The sequence below is a fragment of the Physcomitrium patens genome, chromosome 16 (assembly GCF_059467195.1).
Source record: "Physcomitrium patens ecotype Gransden chromosome 16, ASM5946719v1, whole genome shotgun sequence".
Classification (NCBI taxonomy): domain Eukaryota; kingdom Viridiplantae; phylum Streptophyta; class Bryopsida; order Funariales; family Funariaceae; genus Physcomitrium; species Physcomitrium patens.
Window position 1 is genome coordinate 16256623 of NC_143425.1, and position 18163 is coordinate 16274785.

At 33.9% G+C, this 18163-nt stretch overlaps 1 pseudogene across 1 annotated transcript; it reads right to left on the reverse strand.

Moving 5' to 3' along the window:
* Positions 1-1118: 1118 nt before the first annotated feature.
* Positions 1119-7687, reverse strand: LOC112293021 (chitinase 2-like; annotated as a pseudogene). The gene is made up of 6 exons (XR_016497860.1): positions 7050-7687; positions 6742-6856; positions 6109-6526; positions 2176-2458; positions 1865-1982; positions 1119-1669 (listed from the first exon to the last, which is right to left on the reverse strand). The product of XR_016497860.1 is annotated as a chitinase 2-like (transcript).
* Positions 7688-18163: the final 10476 nt, after the last annotated feature.

An 18163-nucleotide genomic window follows, 5' to 3' on the forward strand; every position in this document is an offset into this window, starting at 1 on the left:
TATTCAAAAATTAAAAGAATGGAATTATAAAAAAAATAGAATAAAGATTGAGCAAAGACAAAGTGTTGTAACATAATAAGAATTAAATGTATTGTATATTAAATATTTTTATGTATTTAAAAAATATATATTTTATAAATAATATATACATATATTATATTTATTTAGAATAATTACAATAAATAAAATTCATTATATTTGAAATGGATATTCATGAATTATCAATAAGTAGCAATTTTTGACTGATTGGGATAGAATAATAGTATAATTAGATGCCACACTTTTCTTGATAGCATAATTAAGTGCGACACTTCTCAGTTTTGTAAAAGCTGGATTCTCAATTTTGTAAACCACTATTAATTGGAATTATGTTGGCTATATGTTAGAAATGAATTGAGAAAAATCTTTAGGTAATTTTTTTACATAAATTTATTTTTAGGCCAAATAATGTGAACTTATAAAGAATCCTTTTCATTTCTATTTCTATATATGGGGATATTTTTATTTTATTTTTACATTTACTGCAAATATGCTAAAATGCTTAAATAATCAAAAATGAGTTGTCTATCTTAGTTTACAATATGTAGACAACTTTTCCATTTCCAACAATACAAATTTCCACTAGCATATATATATATATATATATATACATATAAAATAAAAATATTCATATTTTTTATTATATACTTTATTATAAGAAGTATGAATAAATATGGTGCTTTAATAATCCTACTATATAATATGATTGTTAATTTGAATATTTACCACAAGTATAGGAGGTACTTTTTATACTACTATCCAAGAATAGAAACTTGTTGTAATTTTCTATATTTGAATTTTATCATGAACATCTATAGCATTACTCACGATCAAAATTGTAATTCGAAACTTATTATTGTTATTGTAATTGCATTCACTTACGGATGTATAACTATTTCATCTGAAATATTGAGGAAAATGCCTTTGAACTCTATCTCCATGAACGGAAATGAACGTTCAACTTCATGGTCACACAGAATGAAGAATTGTGCACACATTCCAAGTGGGTCCTTCATTTCGTCAACAAAATTCTACCACCTGGTGCATCCACGTCAACAACTGACGTCCGAGGTATCACATTTTATTAGAAATTTTAAAACTGCGAGCATGGTGATGGATGCTTAGCAGTGCACAGCACTCCAGAATCGCAATCTACCAGAAGGCGATGGCCACATATTTTGTTGCGAAACTAAAACATGAAGAGATTTGGGGAGTTGAAATAGAAGCTCCGCTGCAAGGCCTGATGAACAGCCGCATCACTCTTGAGTCCATTGTGCAGAGTACTGCGCTCTTCTCCGCCGATGCAGCAGCTGTGCTCCATTATCTGCAGCCTTTGCTGGGACCAGGTTTAACATCCAGTATCTTGCAAAAGTACTTGTAGTATTTGATGCGATTTTCTGCTGCTTGGGACACTTTTCCACATTCATGAAATCCGTTGATGATGTTGATAGTAACTCCGAAATCCCGACCAGAGACAATGACGTTGTGGCACGCTGGTTTGGGAGGTTGAGGTGTCATCCAGAACCACAGAGCCGTCTTGAATGCCAAAATCGGATTTCGAGCAACTCTGTCTGGGTCTGCCCAGATATCGACTTTCAATACTTCCGACGCCAGGCGGTAGTTGTAGTTCCTTAGGAAGAGAATGATCACAGATTTATCACAATCAGGAGGCGATCGCCCATGAGATCCGATATGATGTGTTCCAGACTACGTAGAAATGACTCGAGCACTGTGGGTTGGAGTCAAGCGATCCCACTGACGTTGCAGCACTTGACACAATTGTAAACGTTGCCATAACGCTGCGGATGGGTTACGATGGCCTTACCATGACAGTTGTAAAGGACCTCGGCCGTAGTAACTCTTCCCCCGAGCACAGGGGTATCCATTTGTCTTGTCACAGTATGGGCCTCTGGTAGCCATGTGTTCTTCAATATCAGTTAGACCTGCAGCACAGTAAGTGGCATTATGAAATTCAGAAATTGCATTCAAGTTCTCAAGCTGTGTCCACATCGACGTCAGAGGAGTATGACAGTCCTTCCCTAAACCATGTTTTTGAAGCTTTTCACATGGAACACACGACACCCATCGGAAACTACAAAGTGCAGACAATTGCTAGAGCAATTGCAGACTTCTTACGGGCAGTTTCTTGCCAAACGTGCCCGAAGAATGCTGCAACTTCTCGCTTTCGTATGTCAAGGGATCCCGTGGTTGCAAACTTGGGGAACGCCTTAGACGCTGATATGAGAGCAGAATACGTATAAAATTTATTGGGTTTGGGGAACAATTGTTTGAACTTGTCTTCGGGGAGAACGCCGGCAAGTCCTGACTGGCACTCAGCAAGTGTGGACAAGCAAACCACGAGCAGCAACAGAGCAAGTCTGCACGAGGAAACCGAGAGAGGCTTCATCGTTACGAGAATCTAGTCACCAAGAAAACTTGCGAGGAGCCAAAGCAGCGATGGAGTTGTTGGGATAGAAGGAATGCATTCGACATAAATCCACACACTCCATTTATACCGAATCCGCACCACACGGTCAAACATCCTCAGTCAAAGTGCACGCCTGAAGCATTCAAGACATCGTCGGCTCGGATGCAGGAGTGCGAACCAATGTTCCACGATTGTGACCAGTGTTCTGATCACTTTGGCGAGCAATGTTAGTGCAAAGATCTCTTTTTGTCGAAGACCATTTTTGGCTTGCTAGTGTTCAGTCTCTGGGTCGTGGAAATTGATCATTTTTATTCGTAAGGTTTGAGGAAGCGATTTAGAGGCGATGTGTTTGCTATTTTGGACATGCCACGATCAGATTTGCCGCCGTTGTTGATAAATTAAGAGGTTCAACATGCACAGTAATTCTCAATATTTTATTAAAAGGATAGAGTTAATATTCATGTGTTTACAGTGCTTGGAGTATCTTGGTGTGGGCTCGTCACGTATGACGATAGCACTGAGTGGTGTTCTATTATTTTATTTCACTGTATTATCTTCTCTATAGAGAGTAATAGTATTTTCTATCTATTTTGTTTCAGTGCCATGAAAAGTATTTACTTAGTCTTATTATTTCTTGATTTCTATAACTATAAGTTTTTTCTCAGTTTTTGTATTATTTATTAAGTCATGCTAAATCTTAATTCTAGTTTTAATGTATTTAAACATTAAAAGCTTTTATATTTTTTTTGTGTCCTGCTTGTCAAAGTACATAAGTTTAACAAAGTTGACTAAACAACATTGCAACAATAAACAACATCGTTTAAAATTTGGTCCAATTTTTGCTACAAAAATTACTTGTTCACGAGTGATTGCTCTTTATGATTACCATTACCATAACAAAGTGAAGCATAGATATTGCGTAGTCCTTGAATTCTTGGAGCTTGTGCACGAGACCAAATTCTGTAAACAGTAGTTTATTGTAAGATTCAGTATCACATGGACCTACCAGTTCGTCAGTTGGTGCGAAGGATTCCCCGTTACGAATGTGGCTTGGCTTGACTTTTTACTCTGGTATCCAATAGCTCGATCTTTGTTTTATCTCCTTGCATATGTACTTGGTGATTGGAGGTACTGGAGTCTGCCATTGCTGTGGCAAGTGTCCGCTCTTCATAAATTCCGACGGCTGACGTGTTTTGCATATGATAAGCTTCAGGATATCGGTCTAGGGAGTGCGTGCTTTATTCATCTGGCGTCGATTTGAGAACAGCTTGAGAACTTGGATGCAGTTACTGATTTCCACACTGCCACTTGATGTACTCCAGGTCTGTTTGACTTTGAGGGACTCAATTTTTGCGTGAATGAATACGCACTCAGTGCATGCTTCATCCCACTCAGCAATCCATCATCGCAAGACGCCGAAGGGTAAAATTCACTGAGAGTGCTTGTTCATCCACGTTCACAGACCTGGAATTGGTGAGGTTGTTTAGCCCTACTTGGATGTCATTTGCAAGCTCATGAAATTCAGTTTCAGCACTCGGAAGTCACTCTCGTGCTCGATACCATCATCGTGAAACCTAAAGCTCCGAAGGCGACTGAGCTTTCGCAAGCTCAAGTTTGTGTAAGGACATGAGCTTGGATGATCGACTTGCAACCAAAAATGACAGAAATCAGTGTGAAGTTTTCGCATGAACTAGATCGGAGAGACTGAAAATCCTAAACCCTAAAACCTTGGTAGATTATGCTATGTAATGACCCCTTCAGATCACCCTCTTGGATGAATGCCCTTTGGTTTTTATCCCCATCCTCCCACATCTTGTCGTTGCTTTGATGCATGTCCACATTTAATCTAATAATTTAATCTTTGCTTTGTTGGATTCAAGTGTCATTGCTCTTTCTAAATAATTTTTTTGTTAAGAGCCATAAAATATTGTTAGTACAAAAAACCAAATTAAAAAATCTTAAACAAAAAGCCATGTATTAACATGATTGAAGATGGCTTTAATTTTTCTTTCAATTAGAATAGCTAACATAAAAGACATAAATAAGTTTTCTAAAGATCATAAGGCTTACAAACTGAGCTTCAAAGTACTAAGTCACTTTTATAGTACTACAAAAGTAGAAAACTTCTAGTAGAAGTTATTGTAGCCACTTAGTGCATTTACAAATCCAAATTTTTTTCAATAAACTTCCTTGTTGTTTCTTAAGAAAGGAATAATCTATGTAATTTATTTATACATACTTCTAATTACATCCACCAACTTAAGTTATATAAATATCCACAATATGTAAATATATAAGTTATGTAAATATATAACTTATATACTTATATATTTATATATAAGTAACTCAAGGCTTATAAGCTACAATATAACTAAAGTTTAAACAAAAAATTAACAAGTATAATAATAATCTTAGTTATATTCATTATTTTATTATTTCTTAATTTATACTTTTGAGATAATTTATAAGACTAGAAGCTTCTAATTTCGAAATATAATATCTTGGAATTTATTATATTAGACTAATATTTCTAAAAATATATATTATATATATATACAAATATATTAGTAATTTCTTAATTAAGATTTTTTAAATTTCATTACAATGAATTCTTTTCAATAAATATCTTATAAAGTTAAGAATTTATCCTAATTTAGATCATCTTACAAAAAAAATATCATAATTAGTTATTTATAAAAAGAAGTGTTTTTTTTTTTTTTTTTTTTTTTTTTAATTTTTTTTTCTTCATGCAAACAATCTTGTTGTTATTATTTTTTCTTATAAAAATCACTAGCTTTCATTATCTTTTCCCTTTGTTCAACTCATTGGATTTAGGGTTGGTGCACTTCTTTTCTCAAACTCCCACCTATTTGAAGATTTATTAACGACCTTACACATCCATTAACTACCAACAAACAACATTTGGTGTGCCTTATCCAAATGATAATAAAATAGTCTCCAAACATATAGCCATTCATAACCAAATGATTCTAATCCAACATGAAGATATGTTTTTCAACAACCTCAATGCCAAATAAAATACACATCTTCACTAAAAATTCCAAAACATAGGACATCTGAGATTTGAAGAGAATCCTTGCTTCATTTAGCAACTAACATTGAAATACTTCAACTGGGTCACCTACCTACCTTGCTTCATTTAGCAACTAACATTGAAATACTTGCTAAATGAAGCAAGGATTTATAATAAGGTTATCCTACCTTGCCCTTATACAAATCGAAAAACAACAATTGTTCATGTAGAAAGATTCCAAGCCCATTCTAAGTCCACAAATGATTGGCAAACTTTACAAGAATGAAGTTAGTAGTTTAATGTGATGGAGATGGTGGTTTAATGTGTTTTTATGGATGGTTTTGGCCAAATCTATGTGTAGATTTAGGAGTCAAATGCAAAAACCACTTTGTTAACTTTTTCAATTAAACCACTATGGCAATTCCTTTTTTTTTTCTTCTGTTGGAGCACATCATAAGCTTATTTCTTCACCAAAACATACTTCTTTTCCAAAAAGAAACCCCCAACATAGCTGAAAAACCTTAAGTTGACGGTTTCAGGTATGCCCACGTTACCAACACAACTACTCAGCGAAGGCCGAATGGCACCCGGCTCACGCTTTCACTCACTGTGGCGACGACAGTGTCGTGCACAGCGCCCTCACCCGTGCGGGTATAAGCAGCCCTTCATGACATAACCTACCTTGTCTTCCCATGGCATACGGCTTTAGATTCCTGCACCCTAGGTTCTGACCAGGATCCACGCCCAGTCGCCTGCAGAACTCCTGGAAGTACCTGCTGCGAGTTTGTGCCTTGGCTTCCGAATTTGGAGGTCCACATTCTGGCCCTCTGTTGAAGTTGTTGGTGGTGATTCCGAATCCCTTGTTACCCACAATCACCGAGTGGCATGATGGTTTGGGAGCCTACAGTGTCACCCAGAACCACAGTGCCGTCTTGAATGCCAGCGTCGCGTCGCGGGCAACCCTGTCTGGGTCTGTCCAGATGTCGAATTTCACCGAGGAGGACGCCAGCTTGTAGTTGTAATTCCTGATGAAGGCCGCAGGTTTAGCACAATCAGGTGACGATCAATCGTGTGATCCAGTATGACGTGTTCAAGACGAGGTGGAAATGTCTCCAGCACGGTCGCTTGGAGTTAGGGTTCGAATTCAAGCGGTCCGGGTGGTCTCTCACCCTGACATTGCAGCACTTGACACAACTATCACTGTTGCCATAACATTGCGGATGAGTTAGGGTTGCCTTACCATGACAGTTGCAGAGGACCTCGGCCGCAGTACTTCTTTCCTGGAGCACATCCGTAGCGGTCTCCCGCTCGACAGTATGGCGAAGATTTGTCCAGTTCCTCAATGTATCGTAGACCTGCGGCACACCAAGTGGCAGTTTGAGATTCGCTACACGCATCCTGATTCGCAAGTTTTTTTCAGATCATCGTTGAATGAATACAACAATCATTCCTTAAACCAAAATCTTGAAGATTGTCGCATGCAAGAAACACCACGCATTGATAACTACCAAGTGCGGGCGCTTGTCATAGCAATAGCAGATCCAGTACCTGACGTTTCTTGTTTCACATGCGCAAAGAATGCTGCAACTTTTCGCTTTTGTGCTGTGATAGTTCCCACGGCTGCGAACATGGCGTAGGAATCAGCCGCAACTATAAGTGCGTCGTACCGATAGAATGGATTGCGATTGGGAAACCACGCCGCAAACATATCTCTCGAAAGAATGTTGCGGAGGCCCCGCCCCGATGACGAAGGAGGATTACCGCCAGTGCAAGCGCCGCTCTGGCACCCGGCGCCACAATGCTCAGTGGTCATTCCACAGAAGCCCCACTTACTGCAGCATAAAGACCTCGATGAGCATAAAGCGCCGCGGGCTTGCTTCCCACAGTTCTGCGATTCGGCAAGTTTGGAGAAGCAGACCACAAGCAGCAGCACAACAAGCCTCCCCGAAGAGGCAGAGAGTGACTTCATCTTGACAGGAATGCAGTGACGAAGTGAGAATCCAAGAACCCGAAGCAACGATCGAGCTGTGGGACGCGATGGTACGCAGCTGAGCTGCATCTGCACGCTGCATTTATACCCACTCTGCAGGACAATATCAGATCACCAAGTCAACGCCCATGCTTGGATCGACCATGGCATCATGCAGCCTGAGATTAGAATGCAGACTTAAATTCGAGGGGCGAGAATCCAGTGCTCCGGAGACCTTTTCGAAGATCCTACGGTACCTCTCTATCTTTGGAACTCCTTGTAACTGGTGGCTAACCGCATCTGTGTTGGTCGCTTCGATTTCAGGATATATGAGAATTGTGATCCTGATGTGGGTGCTTTCCTGAGGAGTGTGTAGGTATTTTGATATGTTTTGTTTTGACCTTGTGAACATGGTGTGCAGTTTTGTCAACGACTGAGTTTCTCTGAGGTCAGGGACCAAAAAGACATTTTTCTCGGACAAAAGCACCCAATCATCGACGAAAAAGTCAGATCATCTCTGTCCACCCGACTTTGATTTTGTTGTTTTTGACACAAACCAAGTCTCCTTGCTGCTCGAGTTCCCTGCTATCCTTCTCTTGCGCAGCCCTAACACAGCAATTTAAGTAACCATATGTCTCCTAAGAATGTGCTAACTATCGGATACATAATTGGATTGTTTTGGATGATGAGGATTGTCGATGAACTTTCATTTTATCTAATGTGCTTGGCATTTTATTTGACATCTAAAACAACTCCAATATTTAAGAAAGACGTGTCTTTTCTTTAAAATAGTTTTTGATTTCAATCCTAGATCTTTGCACATATTAATTGGGTATAGTGTGGTATGCATAGCCAATTCAATCAAAAGAAATTGCTCTTTCTTTAAAACATCCACAATTATTTGTTTGGTCTCTCTTCATGATTAATTATCTTATTTATAATCTACTCTAAGATATTTTCAATGCTATATAAAGGATTAAAAATATCAAAGTATACCTCAAGAATAATAGTTATATTTTAATTGATATTTTATTTTGTTTTTTTTGTTTTTTTTTTGTTTAATTAAATCACTTTCTTTCAACATAATTTTAAAAAATTAAGTTTCACATCTCTATTTATAATGATTTATCAATACACAAACAATATTGATAATTTTATTATGAAATTTATAATTAAACATTGTTGAATATGCTTTTGTCATGTCATATAGCATTGAGTGCCAAATCTTATCAAATGTGGGTAATTTAGTTTGGTTTAGTAATTTTCTTCCACTTAGTTGTTTTTGTTAGTTGACTTTATTAGTGTCAATTAGGATTTGAAGAATTAGGTGAAAAAACCTCCTTGATTTGATATTCTTCTAAAGTCTTGTGAGTAATTGTCACGGATATATATTTACTATAATTATTACTTAGGTAATATGAATAGGTAGAAGTAGGTAAAAGTAGATTAATTTCATAATATCTTCTAAAGAAACTTCTTAAAAGTTGCATAGATGTTGCTTTGACTTTATATATGTTTATACTTGATTGATAGGTTAGAAATTTGATCAACAAGTTAACCATGTTGTTGTAATACGTGAAGTCTTGCTTGAGAATGCTCCGGGTACCTAGCTGTGGAAGGAAGAATGGAAATTACAATAACAAAATCCTAATTCTAAAAGAATACTAACAATGCTCTAATTAGACCATAATAATGCTAAGCAAGCTTAATAAAATTCAAAAAAACCTCAAAGAAATTTCAAAAAAATAATAAGAATTCTTAAAGAAATATTAGAAGGATCACAAATATCACTCAAATACATCTCAATTCAATCTTAATTTAATTCTAGTTAAAATCCTATAGAACTTTATTCAAACTTTAGGCCAAAACTAATTGAATCTTAAATCCTAATAAAATCCTAAACCCTAAATCAAACCCTAAACAAACCTTAAACCAAACCCCAACGAAATCCTAAACCAAATCCTAACCAAACTCTAAATCAAACCCAAACCAAATCCTAATCCAAATCCTAAATCCTAAACCAAACCCTAATCCAAACCCTAAATCCTTTATTAAACCCTAACCAAATCCTAATCCAAATCCTAAATCCTAAACCAAATCCTAATCTAAATCCTAAATCCTAAATCAAATCCTAAACAAATCCTAAATCCTAAATAAACCCTAACCAAATCTTAATCCAAATCCTATATCCTAATCCAAATCCTAACCAAATCCTAAACCCTAAATCAAACTCTAACTAAATCCTAAATCAAATCCTAGTAATTCCTATAATATATTTAAATCTCAATAACTAATGAATAAACCGTCGATCTTAATTCAAATTTTGCATACTTCTAAAAAAATAAGTTAAAAATAAGCACAAAAAAATTGGAAAAGGATCGGAGTTACCAAATTGATGATAACCTCAAAAATGTGCTTAGGTATTGACCGGCCTCCTTCTCCAATCTTGATGCCAATCCTTCAGAGCCAATATCTCTCTTTTGCACCGTTCAATTGATCTCAAAATTCTCACATATATAGAAAATCAAGTCTTATATCTTCCAAAATAAGTTTTATTCCAATCCAACTAGTAAATTGCAAGAAATCTTAAAAACCCCCACTAGACCTAAAATTCTACTTTCTTAGACCTTGACCCATTGAAACCTCAATATTCCTCAATTCAACCGTTAGATCGAGCTCGAATTCAAAACACATATTAAACACAATTATAACCATAAACCCAAAAAAATTCACTTGTAGATCTATTATAAAACTCTTTAAATCATGCAAAATATAAACCCTGTTTTATTTCATAAAACCCAAGTCATCCGAAACAAACCTTGACTTTGCAAAGCTCTTATAAAGTCATAACAACTCCAAATAATCCAAAATCAATTTCCATAAAAACCTTATCCAATCTTCTATCAAATCCCACTCTTTGATCTGCCAAAGAGTCTTGGAATCGTCGTCGAGACTCGGTTTTGTGCTACAAGGTCTGATTTCGATCCTAGTTCATAACCGGCCCTCTCCGGGTATCAAAAACTAGTTTTTTTAAGTTATTTTTACTAGAATTTACTCTTAGATTTGTCCTAAAGATGTCTATATCATTTATTTTTCCAATCTACCTTATTTTGCCTTATTTTTGGCCTTACAAATAAGTAGAAGCCATTTTTTCTAAAAGGACACCATTACTACTAAAAGTTTTACTACCTTCCTATCTTTTATCCATATTTTTCTATCTTTTCTTTTAACTTGGCTCTTCTATAATAAGATCTATATTATCATCTTTCACCATATAGTCATGTTATAACATGACAATGTGCCACACATGTTGATAGCTTGCGGAACAAGCTAATTATGTAGTGCCCACATAGAAAACTAGCCTTGCAAGTTAAGATATGTGTTGTGCAAAGTCAACACATTTTTGGAGGTCCTATAGAATGTTGTGACGTAACTCCTAAATAGATAGTATATATAGAGGTAAGAATGAAGAAGACTTTTTTTCAACTCTTTTCTTGCTTCTAATCTAGTTTCAAGGGTCTCTAGTTTTCTCGTCTTTTAGAAATAGCCATTCCAGTTTCTTTCTTAATATACATATTTAATTATTTCTATTTTTTCATTTTTCTTTGAAAAAAGCCTCACTTGTTTATTTTTTTTATCGAGTTCTTGTCCTTAACAGATTGACAAGAATGAATTTACAATAACACATCTTTGTCTAATCTTGATTAAGAACGGATTATCCTTTTTTTTTTATAAGACATAAGTGTATTAGAAGTTGTGGATTACCCTCTTCTAAAATGATATTGTTCTTAGTATTTTCTTTGTTTTCAAGCCTTCTCTTCTATTTGTCTTCAGTGATATTAGACATCTTCTCTTTTCTAAGTGTTATCATGGCAAAATTTGTTGAAATAAAAAATACAATGGCATAAATGCAAGAGCAATTGAGGGAGTTATTGCTTGCGATGCATCAACTCAATTTACTACTACAAGGAGTAATAAGATTGGCAAGAAGTGAAGATATATAAATGATTGGAGTTGCTTCAATATCTACACCAAATCATGTCTCTTCTCCTATAGTGGAACACCCTTCGAGTGTTCGAGAACCAAGAATTGCCATACCCGAGAAGTTTGGTAGCACTAGATCAAAGTTTAGAGGATTTATCAAACAAGTATAACTTATGATTGAACTTCGACCCCAAAGCTATCCAACTCCAAGATCGCAAGTTAGATTCATTAGTATACTTCTTTTAGATTCAGCATTATCATGGTTTTCATCTTTTTTTGAACGACGAAATTCAATATTAGATAATCTGGAGGCTTTTTTGGCAGAGTTTTGAACCACATATGGAGAACATGATATAATTTGTATTGCAACCAATAAGATTCATATTTTGGGATAAGACAATCAATTAGTAATCTTGTATGCTTCATAGTTTTGACAACTTGCAACTAATATCAAGTGGGATGATATTGCACTTGTTACCCAATTTTTCTACGGATTACAATATGAGGTAAAGAAATTAATGCTCAACTTACCGAATCTTCAAACATTGAGTCAAGCAATTGACTTTGTTGTGAAATGCAACAATTGACTTTTTGAATTTTGATTTGAGAACAATATAAGTAAACCTCAACGTTACTATAATTCAATGGCAATACTAATATCTCTTCAATACATATATTTAGAAGTAGAAGATATGCAAATTGATGTGGTACGTTTCAAACCTCTTACTGAGCAAGAAAAGACTCGTTGTCATTAAGAAGGATTATGCTTATATTTTAGAAAACCTAAGCACACTATTCAACATTGTCCAAAAAAGTGATGCAACCATAAAATAAGGAGTACGGCTATCAAAGAAAATAGTATGTTGAAAAATGAGTTTGTCGAATTACAATAGGGACCATGTGGCTAGAACCTTGTACAACACCTAGTGAAGGTCCTATTCTCTCTTCAGAATCCTCTCTTTGTTTTACGATAAATATTATTTTAGGACCTAAATATCACAAAGCCTCTGCCTTCTTAGATTCAGGAGCCTCAGCATGTTTCTTAGATGAAGAATTTGCTAAAAGACATCGCATACTTTTAGTGAAGAAAACTAAACCTGTTCATGTAGAAGTTATAGAGGGTCGTCCGTTGTCTTCAAGAGATGTTATTCATAAAACCCTTCCTATAGAAGTAGCAATTAATGGTCATAGTAGCTTTGTAATATTTAATATCATTAGATCTCCCTCTAATCTAATCAATTTAGATTTATCATGGTTAAAAAAATATAATCCTAAAATAGATTGGACTTCTCGTAGTCTTGACTTATTTAAAAGTATAACTAAGAGCGTAGTCAATCAAGTAGAAAGTCATAATTCTAGTATAATTAAATCTATATTTGTAGGTGCAAGTACTTTCTTACATACTGCAAAAGAAGGATCACCTTGTATCATTTATGCCGCACCTGTTACTATTGGTGGAAAGACTTCAAGTTGCATTTCAAGCCAATATTAAGATTTTCAAGATGTATTTGAGAAGAAGAATTCAGATACTCTTCCGGAACATCATTCCTATGACTGCTCAATTGACCTTCAAGAAAGAACACAACTACTATTTGGACCAATCTATAGTTTATCACAAAATGAGTTGGCTGAACTCAAGGAGTATATTAAAGAAAATCTGGCCGAGAACTTCATATGCCATTCCAAATCTCCAACAAGAGCTCCAATTTTATTTATGAAGAAAAAAGATGGATCATTTCACATATGTGTCGATTATTGAGGACTCAACAAAATCATGGTTAAGAATAGATATGTGCTACCTTTGATATTTGGACTCCTTAATCTATTGAATCAAGCTAAGATTTATACAAAAATAGATTTATGAGAAGCATACAATCTAATATGCATGAAAGAAAGAGATGAATAGAAGACTGCGTTTTGAACAAGGTATGGACATTTTGAATACAACATCATGCCTTTTGGACTTATAAATGCACTAGCACTATTCCAACATCTAATGAATGATGTCTTTTGAGAATTTTTAGATATTGTCTGTTATCTAGATGACATCTTAATCTATTCAAAGAATAGAGAAGAACATGAACATCATGTTTGTCATGTATTATAAAAAGTAAGGGATGTGAGATTCTATGTTAAGATAGAAAAGTGTGTATTTTACACTACTCAAGTTGACTTCTTAGGATACATCATTTCAAATGATGGACTTATGATAGATCCTAAGAAAGTTCAAGCTATTATGCATTGGAAGATCTCAAAAATGATAAGAGATGTCTAATGCTTTTTGGGATTTGCCAACTACTATCAGATCTTCATCAAAGACTTTTCTCAAGTTGCAGCTCCACTTACACGTTTGACTTATAAAGACAAACTTCAATGGAATCAAGAAGCGGAAGTAGCATTTGAAACTTTGAAGATAGATTTTGTTTTTGTACCAATCTTGTATCACATCGATTTTTCTAAGCCATTTTTTATGAAAATAGACACATTAGACTTTGCTTTGGGTGCCATATTGTTACAAATAGGAACAGTTGATAAACTTCACCTAGTAGCTTTTCATTTCAGAAAATTTTCAACCGACATCAACTACAAGATCCATGACAAAGAACTTCTTGCAATCATGGATTCATTTTAAGAATGGCGCCATTATCTAGTAGGTGCTCCTAGTCCAGTCACTGTATATACGGATCACAAGAATCTTGAATATTTTATATTAGCATGTATTTTGAATTATTGCCAAGTCCGTTGGAATATGTCCTTATCAAGATTCGAATTCAAGATCATTTATCAACCAAGAAAATAAAAAGGTTTGTTAAATGCACTCTCTAGACGATCTTACCTTGCACCAAAGGCAGAAGATGCTACTTTTGATTAGCAATGGATAATTCTCTTGAAGCCAGAGCATCTTCATCTTCGAGCAATGAAATCAATTCTAACTGTTGATTCAACTTTTATTAAGCAAGTTCAGTCAAGTATGTCTTTTGATCCTCTTATTCAAGATATTAAGAAAAATCCTTCAAAGTCTCATGATACTTCCAAGTTTGAATTCATGAACAATCTACTATATGTTCTAAAAGGTGAAGTTCAATTATGTGTTCTTCAAGCTCATCATGACTTTCCAACAGTAGGATATTTTGGATACAATAAAACTTTGGAACTAATATCCAAGGATTTTTGGTGGCTCCAAATATGGAAGGCAGTGAATGATTTTGTACAATCTTATGATATTTGCTCAAGATCAAAAATTCCTTGTCATCAACCTAACGAACTTTTTCAGCCATTATCCATTCCAAAACAACCATGGTCCTCTATTTCTATGGATTTCATCATGGATCTTCTAATCTCAGGTTCTTATGACTCTATATTTATGATAGTAGATCATTTTATCAAGATGGCATATTTTGTACTATGTACAAAATCTATCACAGATGAAGAAATAACTAAGCTCTTTCTTGACAATATCTATTGATATCATGGATTACTTAAGGATATTATATCAGATAAGAGAACTCAGTTTGTATCAAGATTTTGGCGAATTCTTTTCAAGATTTTAAAAGTGGATATAAAACTATCTTTAACATTCCATCTTCAAACTGATAGACAAATGGAGCATGTTAATCAAGTTTTGGAGTATTATTTAAGATGTACCATCAACTATCAACAAGATGATTGGACAACTCTTTTGCCATTGGCAGAATTTGCTTATAATAACATGATACATTCTTCTACAAAATAAACACCTTTTTTTACTAATTATGGTTATCATCCACAACTTGATACTTTTGACTTTTTAAAAGCTAATAATCTTGTGACGAAAGATTTGGCAAATCATTTGTCAAAGCTACATGCAACAATAAAGGCGCAGTTAAAAGAAGCTCTTTGTTTGCTGACTTGTCGGATAAGACATTATGATTGTCACAACCTTTAAGATGATGCAATCGAGATGAAGATCCTCAAGAACAATATGTTCTTCTTCGAATAGATAGCAAGATACAATGCATTTAATATCACGACCTTAGAAGAGACTCCTGATGTTTGGTGATTTTACTAGAAGTAGGAATAATTCCTGACGATATTCCAAATGTTTTATTTGAAAGAAGTTATGAAGGCCTCAACAATGATCAAATAACTTAGTGGTCTTCTTGCCTTATTATGCGACACTATCGATGGTTGAGAGGCCCTATCAATCATCTTTGAAGAGAACAAAGATTAGAGTATGTAGCAAATATAATTTGCTGCATCTTACACTTCCGTGACATGTGATCACCGCTCTTGTGGAACTCGTTCCTAGAAGGGGGGGAGGTAATGCCATGGACATATATTTATTGCAATAATTATCTAAGTGATATGAATAGGTAGAAGTAGGTAAAAGTAGATTAATTTCATAATATCTTCTAAAAAAGCTTTGTAGAAGCTTCATAGATGCTGCTTTGACTTTACATGTCTTTATACTTGATTGATAGATTAGAAACTTGATCAACAAGTTAACCACGTATCACACATGTTGGTAGCTTGTGGAACAAACTAACTATGTGGCGCCCATATAGAAAGCTTACTTTGCAAGTTAAGATATGTGTTGTGCAAAGTCAATACATTTTTGGAGGTCCTATAGAATTTTGCGACATAACTTCTAAATAGATAGTATATATAGAGGCAAGAGTGAAGAAGACTTCTCTCTTTTCAACTCCTTTCTTGCTTCTAGTCTAGTTTCAAGGGTCTCTAGTTTTCTTATGTTTTGGCAATAGCAATTCTAGTTTTTTTCTTAATATACATATTTAGTTATTTTTATTTTGTCATCTTTCTTTGAAAAAAGTCTCACTTGTTTATTTATTTTTATCAAGTTCTTGTCCTTGACAGTAATTTTAGATAGAGAAAACTTGTATTATAAGAATTTTCTTGGCTATGGTGATTTAGCCATTTAAAAAAGCTATAAGGATTTTTTTAATTACACTTGCTTTCTTGGATTCCTCTTTTATAGTATGAGATGTAGCTTTATTTAATTGTGTATAGATTTATTATCTTTTACTTGAGAAGAATGTCTCATTTCTTTCAACTTATGGTATAGTAGATTGAAAGAGAATAAATTAAAAATAATATAAAATAAAATAAATCCTTCTTCAAACTTCATAGATATTGTGTTTGCTAGATTTTTAGAATACTTTTTAGTTGTTGTACTAGATTGCAATACAATGCTAGGTACTAAAATATAGAAGTTGCAATAATATCTTTTGTTTATATTGCAAGTTACTATATAAAAGTATGAGGTGGTTGCAACATTGGATTGTGATATAAGACATAATACCATAGTGCCAAAATATAGAATTGGTTGCAAAGCAAGATTGCTAGAATAGAACAATGACTTTAGCACTGGAATTTAAATTGTAATATGTATTGTTGGAATTGAGCAATGCAAGAAGGTAGATTTTGAACAATTCTATTGGAAAGTAAAATAGGATTATAGTATTTTATTTATTTATTTATTTATTTATATTTATATTTATATTTATATTTTTTTTACAATATTATTATTGGCATAAGATTTTATCAAAGTTGGTGTAGCAAGGACATGCAATGTGATTGTATTCTTTCTCCTAGATGCAAGCTAAGAGAAGAATGAAAACAATCCATGACAGAACTTTGATCAAGAAAGAATATTATTGAATTTAAGCACATTATTAGTTGGAGGAGAAAAAATAAAATATTTTTTAATAATAATAAGTAGAAAAAAAAAAATGGAGGTATACAAAAATTTGGATTTATGTAAATCATAAAATCTACATTATATAATGATAGGAGCTCAATTTAGTCATAATGCCATATGGTGAGAAGGCCACGTAGTGATAAGATTTGCATGGTTATAGATACCTCACAATTATAGATTACAGTGCACCTTCATAGAGCTTAATATTTTGAAAAAAATAAAAAATAAAAAAATGCCATGAATTATTTAGTATTAGGTATAGAAGTTCATTCCAAGAGCATTCAAAGTTTAAATTTATTTATTTTTTAATCTTATTATATAGAAGATATTTAAAGAAACGAATGTCCTTTTTATTTTATAAAATAAAGATTATTTGAAAAATTTAAGTGGCATTTATTAGATATTATTTTCTTTTTAAGTGAATTTTTAATTCTTAACTTCTCTATATTTTATTTTGGATTGTTGTTGCAATTTTCATTTATTGTCATAAGTTTTGTAATTGTGACCATCAATTGCAAGGATATGATGGGATTTCTTATTCTCTTTTGATTTGTGACCTTCAAGCACAAGCAAACGTTAATTGCTTGGTTTACTTGTAATTTTTGTTTTTCTATTAGTAAAGATAAGAGTCTACATGTTGTAAGACCTTTCTAACTACACACAAATTGGAGTGCAATAAAATTGAAAGTAATCTAAGTACAAATAGATAATGTAAGACAAGAACATGTATCATGGATATACATGTTTGTTCTAATAATTATCTAGATAATATGAATAGATAAAATTAGGTAAAATAGATTAATTTGATAATATCTTATAGAAAAGCTTCTTTAAAACTTTATAGACATGGTTTCACCTTTATAAGTATCTATATGTAATTAATAGATTGAAAAATTGGCAAATAAATTAGCCATGTATTGCAGATGTTGATAATCATATAACAAACATATAAGAAATTTGCCTTGCAAGTTAAGACACATGTCTTGCAAATTGGAAATATATCAAAGGTCT